General features: G+C 34.1%; 1 long non-coding RNA gene across 1 annotated transcript; it reads left to right on the top strand.

Annotated features, from left to right (window-relative positions):
- Positions 1 to 263: 263 nt before the first annotated feature.
- Positions 264 to 1,958, top strand: LOC141556470 (uncharacterized). Its single transcript, XR_012486538.1, has 2 exons — positions 264 to 394; positions 758 to 1,958. It is a non-coding gene; the product is annotated as an uncharacterized LOC141556470 (long non-coding RNA).
- The last annotated feature ends 22,676 nt before the right edge of the window (positions 1,959 to 24,634 follow it).

Below are 24,634 nucleotides of genomic sequence, written 5' to 3'. Positions count from 1 at the left end.
AACCATATCTCCATCTTTAATCCACCTTTCCTAATTCTAATCCTTATTAGCATGTACTTTATCTTCAAATTATACACACAAAATTTTGCCATTCTTATTCCTAACTCCTAACCCCTTTACTTTCCATACTCTTCTCACTTAAATAAAGGGAGGAGGGAAGGAGATAGGAAAGTCAAATATGATGTCCCAAGGGATTTCCTGCTCTTATCCCTGCACAGAGTAAGAAAAATCACTAACTTAACTCCTCCTTTACCTCTCCACAGAATTGATACCAGATGAAAACTGTGCTGAGACCAGGGATGGAGAGCTGGATGGGTTGTGGACCACAATATCTATCTTCATCACTCTCTTTCTCCTCAGTGTGTGCTATAGTGCCACTGTCACTCTGTTCAAGGTCAGAAAATCCTATGTATAATATTTTCTCTTGACCTGTTTTTCCTTTGCCAATGTGCCTTCCTTCTGTACCATTCATCCCTTCCCATGGAGAATAACATACAAGGAAATTTCTGGGCTGTTAGCTCATAGAGTCTAAACCACATTCCATTGGTCAACTCTCTCCTGAACCCAAGACTAAGGACTTGATTAAAGTCTGAGGAAAGGAAAAGACCCTTTATCTTTCCTCAGTCCTTCCCACTTATTCCCTCTACTGTCCTGAGTCTTATGGAAGAAGCATGATTGATAAAAGGGAAGGATAGTGGCTAGGCAGGCCTGTCTAAAAACTCTGACTTCATTCCATCCTTTTTGTGTTATTCTGCAGGTAAAGTGGATCTTTTCCTCTGTGATGGAGTTAAAGCAGCCAATGATCCCTGATTATAGGAACATGATGAGTCAAGGAGCCTAAAAGAGCATCCTCTACTCCTCCTTGGAGCTTACTTTCCAGAGATAAATGTAGTGAGAACCCTCACTGTGATCTCCTCAAAATAACAGAAATATCTCCATATCACAATTAAATCCAGCTCCTCCCTGAACACAAACTTTCATAAAGATTCTCAAAAAAGATTTTCTCCTTCCTTAAGTCTAGCTCAGGAAAATGGAAGCTGCATCTAACAAAGGAATCAATCTCCCATGGGCCCATGAGGAAGAATGTATTCTGCAGAATAGGGATGCAAAGAAATAGAGAACAGAACCTACAGGCTTACAGTGAAGGCAGAGGAAGAACCAGCATCATTGATGTACAAGATAAAATTGATAGATGTACTGATATTCATTTCAATCAAACAGAGTTTCTTCTTTCATACTTCTTTTACATAATAGAGGTAATTCACAGTTGTCCAGGCCTATGTCCATACCCTGTCACTGCTCTGGCTCAGACTAGTCTGTGGTGCCATGCTCCTTCCTTTATTGTTATAAGAAATTAGTACATATGTGCTTTTATTGCTCCATAAATAGTTGTGAGATAGTAAGATTGTAAAAATTATCTTTGTTGCTAATGTGTAAATTATTTATATCTGCATGAGATGGGAATTGTAAGAGTGGTCAGAAGATGAAGCTGGCATATGTGTGACATGTCTTCTCAGTACTGAAAATGGGTCCCAAACTATTGCTCCTTAGAATTTGATGGGAGATGGATAAGTGGGTGCCAGAAAGTAAAGGAAGTTAGACTAGGATGATAGCATAGACTGGTTACAAATTAGGCCCTTCACAGAGATACTTTGGTTGACTGATCATTAGTCAATGTCAAAGCTAGGAATGAAAAGGGAAGGAACCCCGTAAATTATAACAGTCTCTAGTACTAATTAGGTTAGCAAAATCTCAGGATAAAATTTTTTTCTCTTTTACTCCTAAATTCTACTCTCTTTAATTTGTAATTCTTAGTTAATAATTAGTTTTTTTTTTAATTTTCCAAAAATTTGACTTTAATTTGGGTTAATTAAAGAAGTATTTTTTTCTCTGTAAGTAAAACAGAAAATTTGCATGTAATTGATGCTTAATAAATATTGATTGAATTTATCAATAAATCTTTGTATTCCAAGATACAAAAAAAACGCTACAACAAGAAATAATTATGAGAAATACCACCAATCACCCTAGCCAGTTTGAGATTTTAAAAAAGGATTTGGTAGAGATAGGGGCAGAGTGGAAAATAAACTTTCTTTAGTACTTGATCAATGAGGCAATATATATATATATATATATATATATATATATATATATATATATATATATATATATATATATATATATTCAGAAATTAAGTAGAATGCCTTCCAAAACAACCCAAAAGGCTGGAGCAGAAGCTATTATGCTTCAGGTGTAGTAAAAAAAAAAAAAAAAAAAAAAAAAAAAAAAGCAGGGGTAGCCATCATGATCTCAGAATAGCCAAAATGAAAAATTGATATAATTAAAAGAAATAATGAAGGAAACTATATCTTGCTAAAGAGTATCATAGATAATGAAGCAATATCAATAGTAAATATATATGCATCAAGTGATATAGTATGGAAATTCCTAAAAGAGAAGTTAAGAGAGCTGCAAGAAGAAATAGACACCAAAATTATAATAGTGGGAAATCTCAACCTTGCTTCTCAGAACTAGATATATCAAACCACAAAATTAATAAGAAAGACGTTAAAGAAGTCAACCTGACATCAGGGGGAAGGGGTGGGGGGAAAGAGGGGAAAAGTTGGTACAAAATGTTTATAACTGTCAATGCTAAAAAATTACCCATGCATATATCTTGTAAATAAAAAGCTATAATAAAAAAAACAATAAATACAAAAAAAGAAGTAAATAGAATACTAGAAAAGTTAGATATGATAGATCTTTGGAGAAATTTGAATGGAGATAGAAAAGAGCATATTTTCTTCTTGGCAGTTCATGGAATCTATACAAAAATTGACCATATATTAGGACATAAAGACCTCAAAATCAAATACAGAAAGACAGAAACAGTAAATGCATTTTTTTCAGATCATGATGCAATAAAAATTACATTCAATAAAAGGCCAGGGGAAAATAGACCAAAAAGTAATTGAAAACTAAATAATCTCATCCTAAAGAATGAATGGGTAAAACAACAAATCATAAACAAAATCAATAATTTTATCCAAGAGAATGATAATAATTAGACAACATACCAAAATTTGTGGGATGTAGCCAAAGTGGTAATAAAGAGAAATTTTATATCTCTAGATGCTTATTTGCATAAAATAGAGAAAAAGAAGATAAATGAATTGGGCTTGTAACTAAAAAAGGTAGAAAAAGAACAAATTTAAAACCCACAATCAAATACCAAACTTGAAATCCTAAGAATAAAAGGAGAGATAAATAAAATTGAAAGTAAAAAAACTATTGAATTAATAAATAAAACTAAGAGTTGGTTTTATGAATAAACCAACAAAATAGATAAATCTTTAGTTAATTTGATTAGAAAAAGGAAAGAAAAAAATCAAAATGTTAGACTCAAAAATGAAAAGGGAGAAATTTCCACTAATGAAGAGGAAATTAGAACAATAATTAGGAGTTAGTTTGCCCAACTGTATGCCAATAAATTTGATAACCTAAATGAAATGGAAGAATACCTACAAAAATATAGATTGCCCAGATTAACAGAAGAGAAAATAAATTACTTAAATAGTCCCATTTTAGAAAAAGAAATAAAAGAAGCTATTAATCAATTTCCTAAGGAAAAAATCCCCAGGAGCAGATGGATTTACATGTAAATTCTACCAAAATTGGGCAAATGAAACCTAATGAGCCAATGAGACATGACAAAAAAAAAAAAATCAAAGAAATGGAGAAAATAGAAGAACATATGAAATATATCATGGGGGAGAAGTGATTTAGAAAATAACTGGAAAAGAGATAGTTTAATAATTATTGGATTACCTGAAAGCCATAATCAAAAAAACAAAAAAAGGTAGACACCTTTCAAGAAATTGTGAAATTAAACTGCCTTGATCTTTAAGATCAAGAAGATAAAATATAAATTTAAAAAATTCATCAATAATTTCTTGAAAGAGAGCTCAAAATAAAAACTATCAGGAATATTATCACCAAATTACAATGCTACTAGCTTAAGGGGGAAAAAAAATGGTATAAGCTGCCAGAAAGAAACAATTCAAATAATGTGCAACTATAGTCAAAATCACACAAAATTAAGAGGTTCCTATGTTAAGGAAACAGAGAGCTTAGATTATGATATTTAGGAAGTCATAGGATATAGGATTACAACCAAAAATCACCTACCCAACAAACCAAGTATAATGCTTCTGAGGGGAAATAGATATTTAATGAAATAGAAGATTTTCAAGCATTCTTGCTGAAAAGTTAATTGAATAGAAAATGTGACACAAACACAAGACTCAAGAGAAAAATAAAAAAAGTAAACATAAAAAGTAGTCATAGCATTGTTTTTTGTTTTGTTTTGTTTTGTTTCTCTTCCCAGATTATTTTTACCTTGCGAATACAATCCTTCCTTTGCAACAACCACCACAACAAAAAAATTCGGTTCTGCACATATATATTGTACCTAGGATATACTATAAAATATTTAATATATATGGGAATGCCTGCCATCTGGGGGGGGGGGGGTGGAGGGAAGGAGGGGAAAAACTCGGAACAGAAGGGAGTACAAGGGATAATGTTGTAAAAAAAAAATACCTAAGCATATGTACTGTCAAAGAAAATGTTATAATTATAAAAATTAATAAAAAAAAGTACTCATAAAGAGTCTCAATAAATTTAAACTATGTACTTCTATAAGGAAAGATGATATGTTACTTTATTCTTTTTAGGCAGTTAATGGGAGTTTACATAGAGGGCATAGCTATGAATCAATTATATTGGAATAATTTCTCCAAAAATTGGAGGGGTAAGACAGAAGTATATGTTGAGAAAAATGGGAAGGAAGAAGTAGAATGGAGAAAATTTTCTTACATCTTTTTGTAAGATCTGGGCAAGGAAAATCATTTACAGTAGAGGGGGAAATGGATTTGGAAGGAAGGAGTAGATAGGTTAATGGGAAATGCTTACCTCACTTTCATCAGAATTAGTTCAAAGGGAAAGAACACACACACACACACACACACACACACACACACACACACGAGTTCAGAAATGTGACTTTTCTAATAGGAGGAGAAAATAGAAGAGAGAAATGATAGAGAGGGACTGATAAAAATGAGAGGACAAATTAAGAGAGGCAGTGGTTAAAAACAATGTAGACTTTCAAGGAGAAACAGGATAAAAAAGATTTTTTAAAAAATGAAAAGAAAATGGGACAGAGGGAAATGCATAGTGAGTAACCATAATTGTGAATCTAAGTGAAATGAACTCACCCATAAAATAGAAGCAGATAGCAGAATAGATCAGAAACCAAAATCAAACATTATGTTATTTACAAGAAACAGCCTTGAAAAAGAAAGAAATACACAAAATAAAAATGAAGGGCTGGAGTAGAAGTTAATGTGTTTCAGCTAAATTTATTTATTTATTTTTATTATTTTTTTTAATTTTTATTTTATTTTATAATTATAACATTTTTTTGACAGTACATATGCATGGGTAATTTTTTACGACATTATCCCTTGCACTTACTTCTATTCAGATTTTTTCCCTTCCTCCCCCAACCCCCTCCCTCAGATGGCAGGCAGTCTTATATATGTTAAATATATTACAGTATATTCTAGATACAATATATGTGTGTAGAACCGAATTTTTTGTTGCACAGGAAGAATTGGATTCAGAAGGTAAAAATAACAGTTTACATTCATTTCCCAGTGTTCCTTTTCTGGATGTAGCTGGTTCTGTCCATCATTAATCAATTGGAATTGGATTAGCTCTTCTCTATGTTGAAGAAATCCACTTCCATCAGCATACATCCTCATACAGTATCATTGTTGAAGTGTATAATGATCTTCTGGTTCTGCTCGTTTCACTCAGCATCAGTTGATGTAAGTCTCTCCAAGCCTCTCTGTATTTCTCCTGTTGGTCATTTCTTATAGAACAATAATATTCCATAACATTCATATACCATAGTTTACTCAACCATTCTCCAATTGATGGACATCCATTCATCTTCCAGCTTCTAGCCACTATGAAAAGGGCTGCCACAAACATTTTGGCACATATAGGTCCCTTTCCCTTCTTTAGTAGTTCCTTGGGGTATAAGCCCAGTAGTAGTACGGCTGGGTCAAAGGGTATGAACATTTTGATAACTTTTTGGGCATAATTCCAGATTGCTCTCCAGAATGGTTGGATTCTTTCACAACTCCACCAACAATGCATCAGTGTCCCAGTTTTCCCACAGCCCCTCCAACATTCATCGTTATTTGTTCCTGTCATCTTAGCCAATCTGACAGGTGTGTAATGATACCTCAGAGTTGTCTTAATTTGCATTTCTCTGATCAATAGTGATTTGGAACACTCTTTCATATGAGTGGAAATAGTTTTAATTTCATCATCTGAAAATTGTCTGTTCATATCCTTTGACCATTTATCAATTGGAGAATGGCTTGATTTCTTATAAATTAAAGTCAATTCTCTGTATATTTTGGAGAGGAGGCCTTTATCAGAACCTTTAACTGTAAAAATGTTTTCCCAGTTTGTTACTTCCCTTCTAATCTTGTTTGCATTAGTTTTGTTTGTGCAGAAACTTTTTAATTTGGTGTAATCAAAATTTTCTATTTTGTGATCAATAATGGTCTCTAGTTCTCCCTTGGACACAAACTCCTTCCTCCTCCACAAGTCTGAGAGGTAAACCATCCCATGTTCCTCCAATTTGTTTATGATTTCGTTCTTTATGCCTAAATCTTGGACCCATTTTGATCTAATCTTAGTATGTGGTGTTAAATGTGGGTCCATGCCTAGTTTCTGCCATACTAATTTCCAGTTTTCCCAGCAGTTTTTGTCAAATAATGAATTCTTATCCCAAAATTTGGGATCTTTGGGTTTGTCAAAGATTAGATTGCTATTTTTATTCACTATCTTGCCCTGTGAACCTAACCTATGCCACTGATCAACTAGTCTATTTCTTAGCCAATACCAAATAGTTTTGGTGACTGTTGCTTTATAATATACCTTTAAATCAGGTACACTTAGACCACCTTCCTCTGACTTTTTTTTCATTAGTTCCCTTGCAATTCTCGACCTTTTATTCTTCCATATGAATTTTGTTGTTATTTTTTCTAGGTCATTAAAATCGTTTCTTGGGAGTCTGATTGGTATAGCACTAAATAAATAGATTAGTTTGGGGAGTATTGTCATCTTTATTATATTCGCTCGGCCTATGCAAGAGCACTGAATGTCTTTCCAATTATTTAAATCTGACTTTATTTTTGTGGCAAGTGTTTTGTAATTTTGCTCATATAATTCCTGACTCTCCTTTGGTAGATATATTCCCAAATATTTTATACTATCGACTGTTATTTTGAATGGAATTTCTCTTTGTATCTCTTGCTGTTGGATTGTGTTGGTAATGTATAAAAATCCTGAGGATTTATGTGGATTTATTTTGTATCCTGCGACTTTGCTAAAATTCTGAATTATTTCTAATAGCTTTTTAGCAGAGTCTTTGGGGTTCTCTAAGTATACCATCATGTCATCTGCGAAAAGTGACAATTTGATTTCTTCATTTCCTACTCTAATTCCTTGAATCTCTTTCTCGGCTCTTATTGCCAAGGCTAGAGTTTCTAGTACTATATTGAATAGTAATGGTGATAGTGGGCAACCTTGTTTCACTCCTGATCTTACAGGGAAAGGTTCTAGTTTATCACCATTACATATGATGTTTACTGAAGGTTTTAAATATATGCTCCTTATTATTTTAAGGAATAGTCCATTTATTCCTATACTCTCAAGCGTTTTTAGTAGGAATGGATGTTGGATTTTATCAAATGCTTTTTCTGCATCTATTGAGATGATCATATGGTTTTTATTAATTTGATTATTAATATGGTCAATTATACTAATAGTTTTCCTAATATTAAACCAGCCCTGCATTCCTGGTATAAATCCCACTTGGTCATAGTGTATTATCCTGGGGATGATTTTCTGAAGTCTATTTGCTAATATCTTATTTAAGATTTTAGCATCAATATTCATTAAGGAAATTGGTCTATAGTTTTCTTTCTCAGTTTTCAATCTACCTGGTTTGGGTATCAGTACCATGTCTGTGTCATAGAAGGAATTTGGTAGGACTCCTTCAATCCCTATTTTTTCAAATAGTTTACATAGCATTGGAGTTAGTTGTTCTTTAAATGTTTGGTAGAATTCACCTGTAAATCCATCTGGTCCTGGGGACTTTTTCTTAGGAAGTTGGTTAATAGCTTGGTCTATTTCTTTTTCTGAGATGGGACTATTTAGATTACTTACTTCTTCCTCTGTTAATCTGGGCAAGCTATATTTTTGAAGGTATTCTTCCATTTCATTTAAGTTATCGAATTTATCGGCATAAAGTTGAGCAAAGTAGCTCCTGACTATTGTTCTAATTTCCTCTTCATTAGTGGTGAGTTCACCCTTTTCATTTTCAAGACTATCAATTTGCTTTTTCTCTTTCCTTTTTTTAATCAGGTTTACTAAGGGTTTGTCTATTTTGTTGTTTTTTTTCATAGAACCAACTCTTAGTTTTATTAATTAATTCAATAGTTTTTTTACTTTCAATTTTATTAATCTTACCTTTTATTTTGTGAATTTCAAGTTTTGTGTTTGTCTGGGGGTTTTTAATTTGTTCCTTTTCTAGCAATTTTAGTTGTAAACCCAATTCGTTGGCCCTCTCTTTCTCTATTTTATGCAAGTAGGCCTGTAGAGATATAAAACTTCCCCTTATTACTGCTTTGGCTGTATCCCACACATTTTGGTATGATGTCTCATTATTGTCATTTTCTTGGGTGAAGTTATTAATTATGTCTATGATTTGCTGTTTTACTCAATCATTCTTTAGTATAAGATTATTTAGTTTCCAATTATTTTTTGGTCTCTTTTCCCCTGGCTTTTTATTAAATGTTATTTTGATTGCATTATGGTCTGAAAAGGATGCATTTACTATTTCTGCCTTACTGCATTTGATTTTGAGGTTTTTATGCCCTAGTATATGATCAATTTTTGTATAGGTTCCATGAACTGCTGAGAAGAAAGTATATTCCTTTCTGTCTCCATTTAGCTTTCGCCAAAGATCTATCATATCAAACTTTTCTAGTATTCTATTTACCTCTTTGACTTCTTTCTTATTTATTTTGTGGTTTGATTTATCTAATTCTGAGAGTGCAAGGTTGAGATCTCCCGCTATTATAGTTTTGCTATCTATTTCCTCTTGCAGCTCTCTTAATTTCTCTTTTAAGAATTTAGATGCTGCACCACTTGGTGCATATATGTTTAATATTGATACTGCTTCATTATTGATGCTGCCCTTTAGCAGGATATAATGCCCTTCCTTATCTCTTTTAATTAGATCAATTTTTGTTTTTGCTTGATCTGAGATGAGGATGGCTACTCCTGCTTTTTTGGTTTTGCCTGAGGCATAATAGATTCTGCTCCACCCTTTTACCTTTAGTTTGAATGTCTCACCCTGTTTCAGGTGTGTTTCCTGTAAACAACATATAGTAGGATTCTGACTTTTAATCCAGTCTGCTAACTGCTTCCTCTTTATGAGGCAGTTTGCCCCATTCACATTTATGGCTAGAAGGACTAATTCTATATTGCTTGCCATCCTATTAACCCCTGCTTATGCTTTTCCCCTTTCCTTCCCTTTTACCCTCCTATCCAGTATTAAACTGGTGAACACCACTTGCTTTTCACAGCCCTCCCTTTTTAGGATCCCTCCCCCACCTTAAAGATCCTCCCCTTATTTTACCCCTTTTCCTCGAAATTACTGTATTCCCTTCCCCTTAGCTTACTCCTTCCCTTTCACTTTTCAATGAAGTGGAAGAAGTTTCACCATAAATCGAATATGTCTATTGATACACGCTATGTTCATCTCCCTCCTTTCTTTCTCTCAGATATAATAGGTTACCTTTGCCTCTTCATGAGATGTAGTACCACCACTTTACACTTTTTTATGATATAATCTCCTTTCCACCTCTAGTTTCTAAGACAAATTGTACATATGTTCTTTACATATTTTTTTGACAGAAGTATAGTTCTCAAGATTTCTTTTTACCTTTTTAGAAATCTCTTGAGTTCTGTATTTGAAGATCAAACCTTTTATGTAGGTCTGGTTTTTTCATCAAAAATAGATGGAATTCATTTATTTCGTTAAATGTCCATCTTCTTCCCTGGAAAACAATGCTCATTCTTGCTGGGTAAGTTATTCTTGGCTGCATACCAAGTTCCTTAGCCTTTCGGAATATCATGTTCCAGGCCCTGCGTTCTTTTAATGTGGACACTGCTAGATCCTGCATTATCCTTATTGTGGATCCTCCATATCTGAATTGTTTTTTTCTAGCAGCTTCCAATATCTTTTCCTTTGTCTGATGGTTCTTGAACTTGGCCACTATATTTCTTGGCGTTTTGATTTTAGGGTCCCTTTCAGTAGGTGATCGATGAATTTTTTCAATGTCTATTTTACCCTCTGTTTCCAGAATGTCTGGGCAGTTCTCTTTGATAATTTCCTCGAAAATGGTGTCCAAGCTCTTTTTTTCCTCCCATTTTTCAGGGAGTCCGATTATTCTCAAATTGTCTCTCCTGGATCTGTTTTCCAGGTCTGTTGTCTTTCTGGTAAGGTACTTGACAGTCTTTTCAATTGTTTCATTTCTCTGGTTTTGCTTGACTCCCTCTTGGTTTCTCCTTGAGTCATTCATTTCTACTTGTTCCAGTCTAATTTTCAATGATGTATTTTCTTCACTCACTTTTTTTATATCTCTTTGTAATTGTCCAATTGAGTTTTTATCTTCTATGGAATTTTTTTCCATTTTATCCATTTTATTTTTTAGAGAGCTGATTTCTTTTTCCAGCTCACTAATCCTGTTTTCCTTGGAGTTGTTTACCTTTTCCAGCTCACTAATCTTGTTTCTCAATGATTTGATCTCTTTATCCACTCTGTCTTTGAATGCATGGGATGACTTCTCCAGGCTCTCTTGCCAAGCTTCCCTTTCCTTTTCCCATTTCTCTTCCAGCTCTCTTGTGAGAGCCTTTTTGATTTCCTCTATGAGGTTCTTTTGTATTGAGGAGCAGCTTATATCCCTCCCAGGGGATACATCTGGGGACAGTCTGTTCCTAGTCTCCTCAGCATTTGAAGTCTGCTCCCTCTCCACACAGAAGCTGTCAATGGTTAGAGCCCTTTTGAATTTTTTGTTCATTTTGTCAGAGCAGGAATGGAAGAAAATAAATTGACAAGAGAAACAGTTGGTCTGTTTTGCGGGGGATGGGGCTGTATGGTATTAATGGGCTTCCTCTACAGACTGGGGGTAGGGCAGCAGAGAGCCACTAACAGAACAGCAATGACTGTACTGAGTCTGCGCTCAGAGGCTCGGAGAACGCACCGAGTCAGTCCAGGTGGGGGTTGGGGGTGGCCAGGCTCTGAGAGACGCTGGCTTTCTGGGGTTTTAATCTTCACTTCCGGTGTTTACACCCTCTCTGCTGCTCCTGGCTTGCTGCCAAGACGGAGCATCCACACTGGTGCAAAAGCCCTTTCACAGAAACTGCAGAGATCACACCCCTCCCCCTCCAGTCTGAGCTGTGTGAGCTGCCTGTCTTGCTCTGGCTGCCTGCCCTCAGTCTGCGCCCAGTCTGATTGACCCCCGAGCAAACACAGACCTTTTCTGGCGACTTTCAAGGATGTCTTCTCTTGGTGATTATTTGTGGATTTCTTTCTGGGTCAAGCATTAAGTCAGAGGCTTGTCATGAAGTAAGTTCTGAGAGAAAACGAGGAGCTCAAGCAGCTGTCTGCCTCCACGCTGCCATCTTGGCCGGAAGTCCTAAATTTATTTTTAAAAAGTTTGGGAATAGGGTACAAGGAATGGAGTCAAAAGAAGGCTCATCTTCCTAAATTCTAATCTGGCATCAGATGTGTGTCCCATAGCAAGTCAATCAATCCCATTTGTCTCAGTTTTCTCATTTAGGAAAGGAGCTGAAGAAGGAAATGTTGAACCTCCCAGTATCTTTCCCAGGAAAATCCCAAATGGGGTCACAAAGGGTCAGACACAACTGAAAATGACTGAATAATAACAACAAAAAATTAATTAAAAAAAAAGAAAAAGAAAAAAGAAAGGGTAGCAATTAGGATCTCAGACAAAGCAAAAAATCTAAGTAAAAAAATAATTGGGGAAACTATATATTACTAAAAGATACCATAGACAAGGAAGTAATTTTAAAATATAACAAGTTTCTCCGACAAAAGGCCTCATTTCTTATGGAACTGAGTCAGATAAATAAAAAATAAGAACCACTGCCAATTAATATTGTCAAAGGACATAAACAGGCAATTTTCACAAGAAGAAATAAAAGCTGTAGCCATTTTTTTTAAAATGTTCTATTGATTAGAGAAAAGAACATTAACGGAATTCAAAGGTATCATTTTACACCCATCAGACAAGACAAATGCTAAAGAGAATGAGGGGAAAATAAGGACACAGATAAGTTGTTGGTGACACAGTGAACTGGTTCAACCATTTTGAAGAACAATTTTGAACTAGACCAATTATACAATTGTAGATACCCTTTAATCCTACAATATCACTATCAGGTCTATGTATCAAAGTGACCATAGAAAAAAGAAAAGGTCATAGATGTACAAAAACATTTAGTGGCAAAGAATTGGAAATCAAGGGAATTACTTATCAATCGAAGAATGGCTGAACAAGTTGTAGTATCTAATTGTGATGGAGTACTATGTGCTGTGAAAAATAATGAGGTGGGTGGCTTTAGAAAAACATAACAAAACTTGTGTAAACTAAGGCAAAGTGAAATTAGAAGAACTGGGAAATCATTATATACAGCAGCAGCAATGTTGCTAATGATGATCAATTGTGAAAGACTTTGCTATTTTGATCAGTTCAATGATCCAAGACAATTTCAAAGATGTATGATGAAAAAATGGCACCCACCTCCAGAGAGAAAACTGATTAAGTGATTAATAATGGTACAATAATGTTCTCACTTTATTTTTCTTGCTTTTTCTTGAAACTGATGAAGGAAGGAAGGAAAGAAAGAAAAAAAGAAAGAAAGGAAGAAAAGAAAGAAAGATAGGAAGGACGGAAGGAAGGAGGGAGGAAAGAAGAAGGGAGGAAGAGAGGGAGGGAGGGAAGGAAGGAGAGAGGAAAAGAAAGAGGGTGGGTGGGATGAAGAGAGGGAGGGTAAGAGGAAGGGAAGACGGAAGAAAAAGAGAAGAAGAAAAGAAAAAATAAGGAAGAATCAAAAAAGAACCTTGACCACAAAAAAACTACTATGATGATGATAGAGAAGAGCAAAATACCAACTCAGAAGAGGACAAAATGTCTACATGCAAAACGTCAAAGAAGGATACAAATTGGTCTCAAGCCCAAAGAGTCTTCTTGGAAGAACTAAAAAAAAAAAAAATTTAGAGTCAAATAAGAGAGGTAGAAGAAAAATTAAAGAAAGAAATGAAAGGTAGGCAAGAGAGAATCAACACCTTGGAAAAGGAAAGAAAAATTGACTGAAGAAAATAACACCTTTAATAGAATTAGCCAAATGAAAATGGAAATACAAAAGTTAACTGAAGAAAATCATACACTAAAAACTAGAATTGGACAAATGGAAGCTAATGACTCCATGAGACATCAAGAATCAGTCAAACAAAAAAAAAAAAAAAAAAAAAAAAAAAAAAAAAAAAAGAAAGAAAAAAAAGAAAAAGAAAGAAATATTTAAAAAAATCATAACGATTTATACACAGCTTTATTTTGATATTTTGATGAACCTGTGATCTCATCAATGAGCATTCAACAATGTATGTTGCAACCTATCCATGCCTGCCATGCAAGTATTTTTATGATCATAATTAACAAAAGAGGCAAACTCAAGTGAAGTGTCTTAAAATTATAGAAAAAGATGTCATATAGTTCAGAACAAGAAATCTCTGTTGGAAGGGAATTCTAAAGTCATTTAATCCAAACTATATCTAAACAGGAATCCTTTCTATAATACAACTAGTCAATCATCATACAAAATTTGCTTAAGTATATCTAGTGAGATATTTGATCTATTATTTTTCAGGACACCCATGTTTTTCTTTACCAATTGTATATTTCCCCTATCACACTAAATTTAACGTCAGGAAGACATGGGTTAATAGCTCATTTCAGTCAGATACTTACTAGCTAGCTGTGTGATTTTGGATAAATTAATTAAAACACTTTGATTTTCTCTTATGTAAAATTAGGGGCTCATTCTTCATATCTATGATTTCTTCTGCCCCTAAATCTATTATCCTATGTGACAACCCAATACTTTGCTGTTCTTCAGTTGTTTCAGTCATAGCCAACTCTTCATGACTCCATTTGTAATTTTGTTTGTTTGTTTGTTTGTTTTGATATTAGGTGTCTGGACCTGCTCACTGGAGAATTTTGGTACCAGCCCTAATCCTGAGCATGGCTAAGAAATGAAGAGGTGGAGCTCATGAAGTTGGTCAAACAGGAGTCCATTTATTCAAAATTCTCTTAGCCTTATATACCCTAATATACTTACATAACTTCAATTTAACAATTTCTCTGCTAGGCATGAATTCCAAGAGATTTTTTTATAAAGGAAAAGGAGAGAGAGAGAGAGAGAGAGAGAGAGAGAGAGAGAGAGAGAGAGAGAGAGAGAGAGAGAGAGAGAGATACAAAAATATTTATATCAGCTTTTTTCTTGGGGTAACAAATTAAAAAGTATCTATTCCATCATTTGAGGAATGGATGAATAAATTATGGTATGTGATTATGATGGAATGCTATTGTTCTTTAAAAAATTTTGAGAGGATGCTTTCAGAAAAAAGTCTCTCATAAACCCATGTAAAATGAAATGTACTGTGTACAAAATAATAACAATGTTGTGGGATGATCAGTTATGAATGAATTTGCTATTCTCACCAATACAATGATCCAATGATTTTTATAATGAAAAATGCTATCCATACCCAAAGAAAGAACTGATTGTATCTGAATGTAGATTTAGAGGGAACTTAAGAAGTAAAGAAGTTTAGAAAAGCTACTGTAACAAGTTAATTGTTAATCAGAGAATAAAAGCTTTTCCACAGTGCAGTTTGGGGCCATTTTTTCCCATTCAACAGGACATTAAGAGGAGCAAAACAGGGGACTGGTAAGGAAAACTCAGGATTGGAATTTGCAAAGTTATACACACTAATAGGGTAATTAGTTAAAGAAATCAAGAATAAAAATGTGTAGTTGAATGAAAGAACTTCCCAACTATAAGAGTGTTATAAAAATGGGATTGATTGCTTTGAAAGGTATTGAAGTAACCCAAAACTGAAGATATTCAAGTAGATAATGGATGGATTGGACTAGATAATCTCTAAAAACTGTTTCAAGTCTGAGACTATAACTACACAATGAGTTTAAGATTTCAGCAGGACATTCAGAAATATCCAAAAAGCAGTTAGAAATTTTAGTCTAAAGCACGGAAGAGAGTGAAGAATTCTCATTATTTGTAGGTTAGTGAATTTACAGGATTAGTTGATAGCCTCATCTATAAAGAAAGAACAGAAGTGGATCCATTATCCTGATTGATATATGGACAACTCCCTTCTCCCTTAGTTCAACTGAGACAAGGTAAGAATTTTTTTCCCTTAAAAATTAAATTCTGAAATTAGCCTACTCATCATTTCTTGTAGGACAATAGTATTCAATAGGACAATGTGAATGTAATTACATTCACATTACCGCAGCTTAATCCACAAAATAAATTTTTACTTTAAATAAATTTAAATAAGAAACATCTTAAAATATCACATTGTTTAAAATTTTATTTTAAATTTTGATTAAATTAATTTGAAAAAAACTTTCTTACCTTTCAATTTCTGTATATTTTTTCAAATTTTGTGGCTATAATATTTTGTACAGTTGTAGAATCAGTGTATAAATTTTTCTTTTGATTCTCTTTTGTGCTATATCACTTAACAAGTTTATGTTTCTCTTTTCAGAATTCATTTATTTTTTTTTTATCACAGCACAGAAACACTCTATTGCTTTCATGTCATGTTCAACCTTCTCCAATAATTGTTTGCATGAATTATTTCCAATGTTATTATTACAAATTAACATTTAATAATTATAATAATAAATGAATATTTTTGTAAGTCCAAGAATATAAGCAGTTATTCAGCTCTAATTTTTTCCAGGGTCATAGAACCTATTTGGGCAGTAAAAAAAAAAACAAAACCTATTGTTCAAATCAAATTAATTCCTTCACCTTTAATTTCCCCCAAACTTTTATTTCCATCCCACTCAATTCAACCCCACCCACAATATCATCTTCAAAATCTACTGGGTTCTTTAAAGTATTTATTCCATAGATAACAAACTTGCTTTTATTTTAAAACCTTTTCTCTTATCATCCTTTCATCATGTTAAATACACCCAAAACTTAGTACTTACCTAATGATAAAGCTTCCCTAAGTACTCTTTCCAAAATTGGTTCACTCATGCCCTTGATTCACTGATAATGGTATATAAGCCAGAATACTCCTCTACTCCCCACTGCCATTTTGAAATTATCCTTTTGCTATCATTACTCTTTAACTTCTTTTAAATTCACTCAATGTGTGGATGACCAACAATTGGAGAATATTTGAATAAGTTGTGGTAATGTGAATGCAATTGAATACTATTGTCCTATAAAAAATGAAGAGCAGGCTAATTTCAGAAAAACCTGGAAGGATTTACATGAACTGATGCTAAGTGAAGTGAGCAGAATCAGGAGAACATGGTACATAGTAACAAAATTGTGTAATGGTCAACTATGATAGACTTAGCTCTTTTCATCAAAGCAGTGATCCATGAAAATTCCAACAGACTTGGAATGGAAAATGCTATCCATACTCCAAAGAAGGAGAGTAAATACAGATTGAAGCATGACATTTTCAGTTTTTTGTTATATTTTCCTCGTTCTGATTTTTTTTTCACAATGGGACTAATATGGAAATATGTTTTAAATGATTATACATGTATAACATATCATCTTGCTTGCTGCCTTGGGAAGTGGGGGGGGAGGGAAGTTAAAGATTGTCATTCAAAATCTTACAAAAATAAATGTTGAAATTAACTTTACATGTAAGTGGGGAAAATACTATTAATTAAAAAAAAAAAAAACCAATTCACTCAATCTAAATATATCACCCAAACAAGATTCTAGTAACTGCTATATACACATACTGCCAGAACACTTCTTCCTTTCTCAAAAAGTTTAGAGCTTGGCCCACAGTCTTTCTTTGCCAACTCCTATCCTCAGAATATATATATATATATATATATATTCATTTTTTAAATTTTGTTTTTTATTAATTTTTATAATTATAAGATTTTCTTTGACAGTACACATGCATAGGTAATTTTTTTTTTTTTTACAATATTATCCCTTGTACTCCCTTCTGTTCCGAGTTTTTCCCCTCTTCCCTCCACCCCCTCCCCTAGATGGCAGGCATTCCCATACATATTAAATATCTTATAGTATATCCTAGGTACAATATATATGTGCAGAACCGAATTTTGTTGTTGTTGTTGTTGCAAAGGAAGGATTGTATTCACAAGGTAAAAATAATCTGGGAAGAGAAACAGAACAAGACAAAAACAAAACAAAAAAAAAAAAAAACAATGCTCACAGTTTACACTCATTTCCCAGTGTTCCTTTTCTGGATGTAGCTGATTCTATCCATCATTGATCAATTGGAATTGGATTAGCTCTTCTCTATGTTGAAGATATCCACTTCCATCAGAATACATCCTCATACAGTATCATTGTTGAAGTGTATAATGATCCCCTAGTTCTGCTCGTTTCACTCAGCATCAGTTGATGTAAGTCTCTCCAAGCCTCTCTGTATTCATCCTGTTGGTCATTTCTTACAGAACAATAATATTCCATAATATTCATATACCATAGTTTACCCAACCATTCTCCAATTGATGGACATCCATTCATTTTCCAGTTTCTAGCCACTATGAAAAGGGCTGCCACAAACATTTTGGCACATACAGGTCCCTTTCCCTTCTTTAGTATTTCCTTGGGGTATAAGCCCAGTAGTAGTACGGCTGGGTCAAAGGGTATGCACAGTTTGATAACTTTTTAGGCATAATTCCAGATTGCTCTCCAGAATGGTTGGATTCTTTCACAACTCCACCAACAATGCATCAGTGTCCCAGTTTTCCCACATCCCCTCCAACATTCATCATTATTTGTTCCTGTCATCTTAGCCAATCTGACAGGTGTGTAATGATATCTCAGAGTTGTCTTAATTTGCATTTCTCTGATCAATAATGATTTGGGACACTCTTTCATATGAGTGGAAATAGTTTTAATTTCATCATCTGAAAATTGTTCATATCCTTTGACCATTTATCAATTGGAGAATGGCTTGATTTCTTATAAATTAAAGTCAATTCTCTGTATATTTTGGAGAGGAGGCCTTTATCAGAACCTTTAACTGTAAAAATGTTTTCCCAATTTGTTACTTCCCTTCTAATCTTGTTTGCATTAGTTTTGTTTTGTGCAGAAACTTTTTAATTTTGTGTAATCAAAATTTTCTATTTTGTGATCAATAATGGTCTCTAGTTCTCCCTTGGACACAAACTCCTTCCTCCTCCACAAGTCTGAGAGGTAAACCATCCCATGTTCCTCCAATTTGTTTATGATTTCGTTCTTTATGCCTAAATCTTGGACCCATTTTGATCTAATCTTAGTATGTGGTGTTAAATGTGGGTCCATGCCTAGTTTCTGCCATACTAATTTCCAGTTTTCCCAGCAGTTTTTGTCAAATAATGAATTCTTATCCCAAAATTTGGGATCTTTGGGTTTGTCAAAGATTAGATTGCTATTTTTATTCACTATCTTGCCCTGTGAACCTAACCTATTCCACTGATCAACTAGTCTATTTCTTAGCCAATACCAAATGATTTTGGTGACTGTTGCTTTATAATACAGTTCTAGATCAGGCACAGCTAGACCACCTTCACTTAATTTTTTTTTCATTACTTCCCTTGAAATTCTCGACCTTTTGTTGTTCCATATGAATTCTGTTGTAATTTTTTCTAGGTCATTAAAATAGTTTCTTGGGAGTCTGATTGGTATAGCACTAAATAAATAGATTAGTTTAGGGAGTATTGTCATCTTAATTATATTCGCTCAGCCTATCCAAGAGCACTGAATGTCTTTCCAATTATTTAAATCTGACTTTATTTTTGTGGCAAGTGTTCTGTAATTTTGCTCATATAATTCCTGACTTTTCTTTGGTAGATATATTCCCAAATATTTATACTATCAACCGTTATTTTGAATGGAATTTCTCTTTGTATCTCTTGCTGTTAGGAGTCAGATTATTAAGGGTTTTAAAAGACAGAGTATTTTATGTTTGATCCTTCAGATAATAGGGATTCACTGAAGTTTATTGAGAGTATGGGAGTGGATGACATAGTTAGACCTTCAATATAGGAAAATAATTTTGGTAGATGAATAGAGGCTGGAATGGAGTGGGGAGACTTGAGGCAAGGAAACCAGCCAGAAGGCTATTACAGTATATGGTGTAAAATGATAAGGGCTGTATCAGGAGTTTGGCAGTGTCAAAGGTGAGAAAAGGTCATATATAATACATGTTTCAAAAAGTAGACAGATCTTGGCAATAGATTGAAAATAGAGGGTGAGAGAATGTTGGGAGTCAAGGATGACATCTAGGTTCTGAGCCTAGGTGACTGATAGGATGATAATACTGAAATTGAAAAGAAGGAAAGATTTGGGAGAAAATATAAGTTTTAGACATGTAGAGTTTAAGATACATTTCAAGATGTCCAATTCAGTAGGAAGTGAGAATCTGGAGGTCATAGGAGATGTTAGAGCTAGAAATGTAGATCGGAGGATCATCTGTTTAGAGATTATAATTGAATCAATGAGATTTGAAGAAATCATTAATTGAAATAGTAAAAGAGGAGAGAAGAAGAGGATTCAGAACAGTTGTGATGGGAGACACCCATTATTAGCAAATATAACTGAAATAAAAATACTGAGAAGTGGTTAGGCAGAACAAGAAAAGAATGAATTAAAAAAAAAAAGACCAAATATATAGAGAATAGAGTATGAAAAAGAAAAAAAAAAACTGATGTAAGGTGTCACAAGTTGAAGAAAGACCACAAAGGATGAGGATTCAGAATAGGCCCTTGGATTTGGCAATAAAAATCATTAGTAACTTCAGAAAGAGAGATACTTATGTGAGAGTTTTTTGAAGATAGGGAGGGATGAATAAAGATATAGATAGAGATTGGGAGACATTGAACATTAATAAGACAGTGAAGATAATAGAAGGAGTAAAGTATGGGATAAGATGGGATGGAAATTGTTGATCTTGCTAAGAATAAGGGATAAAAACTTTTTCAAATAAGACAAGGGTAAAAGGGGGGATAGAGGCTATGATATGAGATGAGATATAAGGGAGAAATGGAAGCCCTCCGCTAATTGCATTTAAAAATTTTAAATTAAAATAGGAGACCCAGTCCTTACCAGGGAGGGTATGAGTGAAAGAGACTGGGCTAAGGATGAAAAAAAGGGAGAAGGGAACATTTATCATTAAGTGATAACCACTTTATAAGTACTATTTCATCTAATCCTCACAATAATATCCTTGTGAGACAAGTACTATTATTACCCCGTTTTACTTTTGAGGAAACTGCGGCAAACAGAGGTTTAGTGACTTAGCTAGAATTACACAATGTCGGAGGTCATATATGAACTCAGATATTCCTGACTCCAGGTCTAGCAGTTTATCTATTCAGTTATATAACTGCTTACTAGGCATGAAAAAAAGCTTAGAAAAGTTACTGTGGTGAGCTGGATAAGAACTGTATTAGAATTGTCTTGCTGCAAATGAGGTGTCATTTGAGATTACAAAACATTAATTTGTAACACTAAGCACAATTCTGTGATTTTCTTCAGCTTCACTGAGTAATGTGAACAGGAAAAGACAAATTATGGTGAAAACAGTACAGATCTGAGGCTTTGCAGGGCAAGACTGATAAAAAAGTAAGGGACTTGAAAGAAGATAGAGTGGAGTTGATCAAGAGGTCATGATGAGTACAGCCAATGCAGTGAAGTTGGACTGAGAAAGAACTGAAGGTGGAATGGATTGGAAATTATAGTGAGAACAAGGTCAGGGCTTGCAAGGTAAAGGGAAAGATAGAATGACAACAGTTTATGATCTTATAAAGGAATTTTAGAGTTCATGAGGAAGGGAAATGGAAAAATTGAGAGAGAGTTATAGCAAATCAAAGGTCTTACCATTTGATCTTGGGTGGAATAGAAGAATACTAGTTATAAGACATGCATAGCTTGAAGAGCTGGGTCCTTGGGGTGTTTGCTGGAGTATGAATATACATATATATATATATATATATATATATATAGGACCCACATTTAACACCAATACTAAGATTAGATCAAAATGGGTCCAAGATTTAGGCATAAAGAACGAAATCATAAACAAATTGGAGGAACATGGGATGGTTTACCTCTCAGACTTGTGGAGGAGGAAGGAGTTTGTGTCCAAGGGAGAACTAGAGACCATTATTGATCACAAAATAGAAAATTTTGATTACACAAAATTAAAAAGTTTCTGCACAAAACAAAACTAATGCAAACAAGATTAGAAGGGAAGTAACAAATTGGGAAAACATTTTTACAGTTAAAGGTTCTGATAAAGGCCTCCTCTCCAAAATATACAGAGAATTGACTTTAATTTATAAGAAATCAAGCCATTCTCCAATTGATAAATGGTCAAAGGATATGAACAATTTTCAGATGATGAAATTAAAACTATTTCCACTCATATGAAAGAGTGTTCCAAATCACTATTGATCAGAGAAATGCAAATTAAGACAACTCTGAGGTATCATTACACACCTGTCAGATTGGCTAAGATGACAGGAACAAATAACGATGAATGTTGGAGGGACTGTGGGAAAACTGGGACACTGATGCATTGTTGGTGGAGTTGTGAAAGAATCCAACCATTCTGGAGAGCAATCTGGAATTATGCCCAAAAAGTTATCAAAATGTGCATACCCTTTGACCCAGCCGTACTACTACTGGGCTTATACCCCAAGGAAATACTAAAGAAGGAAAAGGGACCTGTATGTGCCAAAATGTTTGTGGCAGCCCTTTTCATAGTGGCTAGAAACTGGAAAATGAATGGATGTCCATCAATTGGAGAATGGTTGGGTAAACTATGGTATATGAATATTAAGGAATATTATTGTTCTGTAAGAAATGACCAACAGGATGAATACAGAGAGGCTTGGAGAGACTTACATCAACTGATGCTGAGTGAAACGAGCAGAACTAGGGGATCATTATACACTTCAACAATGATACTGTATGAGGATGTATTCTGATGGAAGTGGATATCTTCAACATAGAGAAGAGCTAATCCAATTCTAATTGATCAATGATGGATAGAATCAGCTACATCCAGAAAAGGAACACTGGGAAATGAGTGTAAACTGTGAGCATTGGTTTTTTGTTTTTTTTTTTGTCTTGTTCTGTTTCTCTTCCCAGATTATTTTTACCTTGTGAATACAATCCTTCCTTTGCAACAACAACAACAACAAAATTCGGTTCTGCACATATATATTGTACCTAGGATATACTATAAGATATTTAATATGTATGGGAATGCCTGCCATCTAGGGGAGGGGATGGAGGGAAGGAGGGGAAAAACTCGGAACAGAAGGGAATACAAGGGATAATATTGTAAAAAAAAAAAAAAAAATTACCTATGCATGTGTACTGTCAAAGAAAATGTTATAATTATAAAAATTAATAAAGAACAAAAGAAAAAGAAAAATAATAATAATCTGACTCCTGTTTATCTTTCCAGTTTTATCACACTTTACTCACTTTCACCTACTATATGATTCAGTGACACTAGCCTTCTACCTCTGGACTCCATGAATTTTCATTAGCTGTCCTTCATGCTTAAAATTTTCTCCTCCACACCTCCTCTTCCTGGTTTGTCTTGTTTCCTTCAAATTTCAGCTCAAATACTGCTTTCTACAAGAAGCCTTTCCTGTTTCCTACACACACACCTTATGCTAGTGCCTTCCATCTCAGCTCAATTTACATACATATCTTACATATACATATTTGGTTGTATGTCATCTTCATCCATTAGATTGTGAGCTCCTTGTCAAACATAAACTATTCTTTTTATTTCCTTTGTATCTTTAAGATATATTAGTATCTAGTACATTACTCACCCATAGAAGATGCTTAATAAATGTTTGTTGACGATTTTATTCCATGGTCATGTGAGAATTTAATTTCATTTTTTTATTTAGCTTTATCAATATATTGAACTTAAAGATGTTAGTTCAGTGTGACTTTATTTTGCATTTCTATGGTTAGTGAATCTGGCTATTGATAATTTGTGTTTTTTCTACCAATTCTAGTTTTTAGCAAAAACTAACTTGAATTAGATAAACTGAATGAAGACCTTTCATAAGAAAAGTTCATAAGAACCCTAATTATAACTTGAAACTTTGCAATGACAAGTTGTATTATAGCCCAAATCTGCAGACATTTGATTATCTTAGATAAATATATATTTCCCTCCTATCCCTCCTCTCCCAACTTTTTCATTAACATTAAACTCCTAATATGGTAAAGAGTGTGTCATTTGCTAGTATTCTTTGTCTCTGGGTAAATTAGAATGTAAGTCCAAACTCCCAGCTGGTGGGAAGAAGGCCAAGGAAGGAAGATGGGCAGTTTTCCACTTTAAGGTCTATATAAACTTGCATTTTGCAGCTTACACTTTGAACTCTTTTACTAATAACATCTTGTCTATTGGGAGTTGCCCTTTCTTGTGAAACTGGAATAAATCCTTTTTGTTTTTTACTTTGAGAGTCTCTGATTTTAATTTTGGTAAGGTTCACTGTCCCACACAGTTTTGGGAGCCTCTCCTGGATAATTCCTGTTTGTGAGGGGTCTCTTTTGAATCCTTATGGGCAGGTACCTTCTGAAGAGTTTTTTGGTGGTCCTTGGACTTAGCTCTGGAACTTCTGATCCAAAGAGGGAAATTCCCTTAGGGAGACACTCAGAGTAAACAAAAACAAAAGTAAATGGAGTACCAGACTGGGCTAGTGAAGATAGAGAATTAAGCCAAGGTTCAGCAGAAAAGGTCAAAGTTCAAAGTTCAGGAGAAAAGCCAAGGGAAAAAAGTTTGGAATAAATCACATAACCCAGGGAGGACAAGAAACTGGTGAGCTGAGGGGAGATTCTAAGTGGTTTGAGTCCATAAGAGTGGCCTGAGTGACTGGGATTGGGAGATTCTAAAGTGTATTTCTCTTTAATATAGGAAGACTCTAAGCAGCATGAATCCATAAGAGTTCTTCCATTTCCCTTTGGTAAAATCATATCAAAGGAGATAAGATACTGTGAACCATAGGAAAGGAACAATCTAAGGTGACTGGCTCTAAAACTTATCTAGTGTCCTGTAAAACAGCCCTTTAAGAAATAGGCTTAAGAATTGAGATGAAGTAAATACTGTTGTTTT

This window comes from Sminthopsis crassicaudata, chromosome 2 (assembly GCF_048593235.1).
Source record: "Sminthopsis crassicaudata isolate SCR6 chromosome 2, ASM4859323v1, whole genome shotgun sequence".
In the NCBI taxonomy this organism is placed as follows: Eukaryota; Metazoa; Chordata; class Mammalia; order Dasyuromorphia; family Dasyuridae; genus Sminthopsis; species Sminthopsis crassicaudata.
Note: the sequence above shows the minus strand (reverse complement) of the source record. Positions and strands in the feature narration are given on the sequence as shown.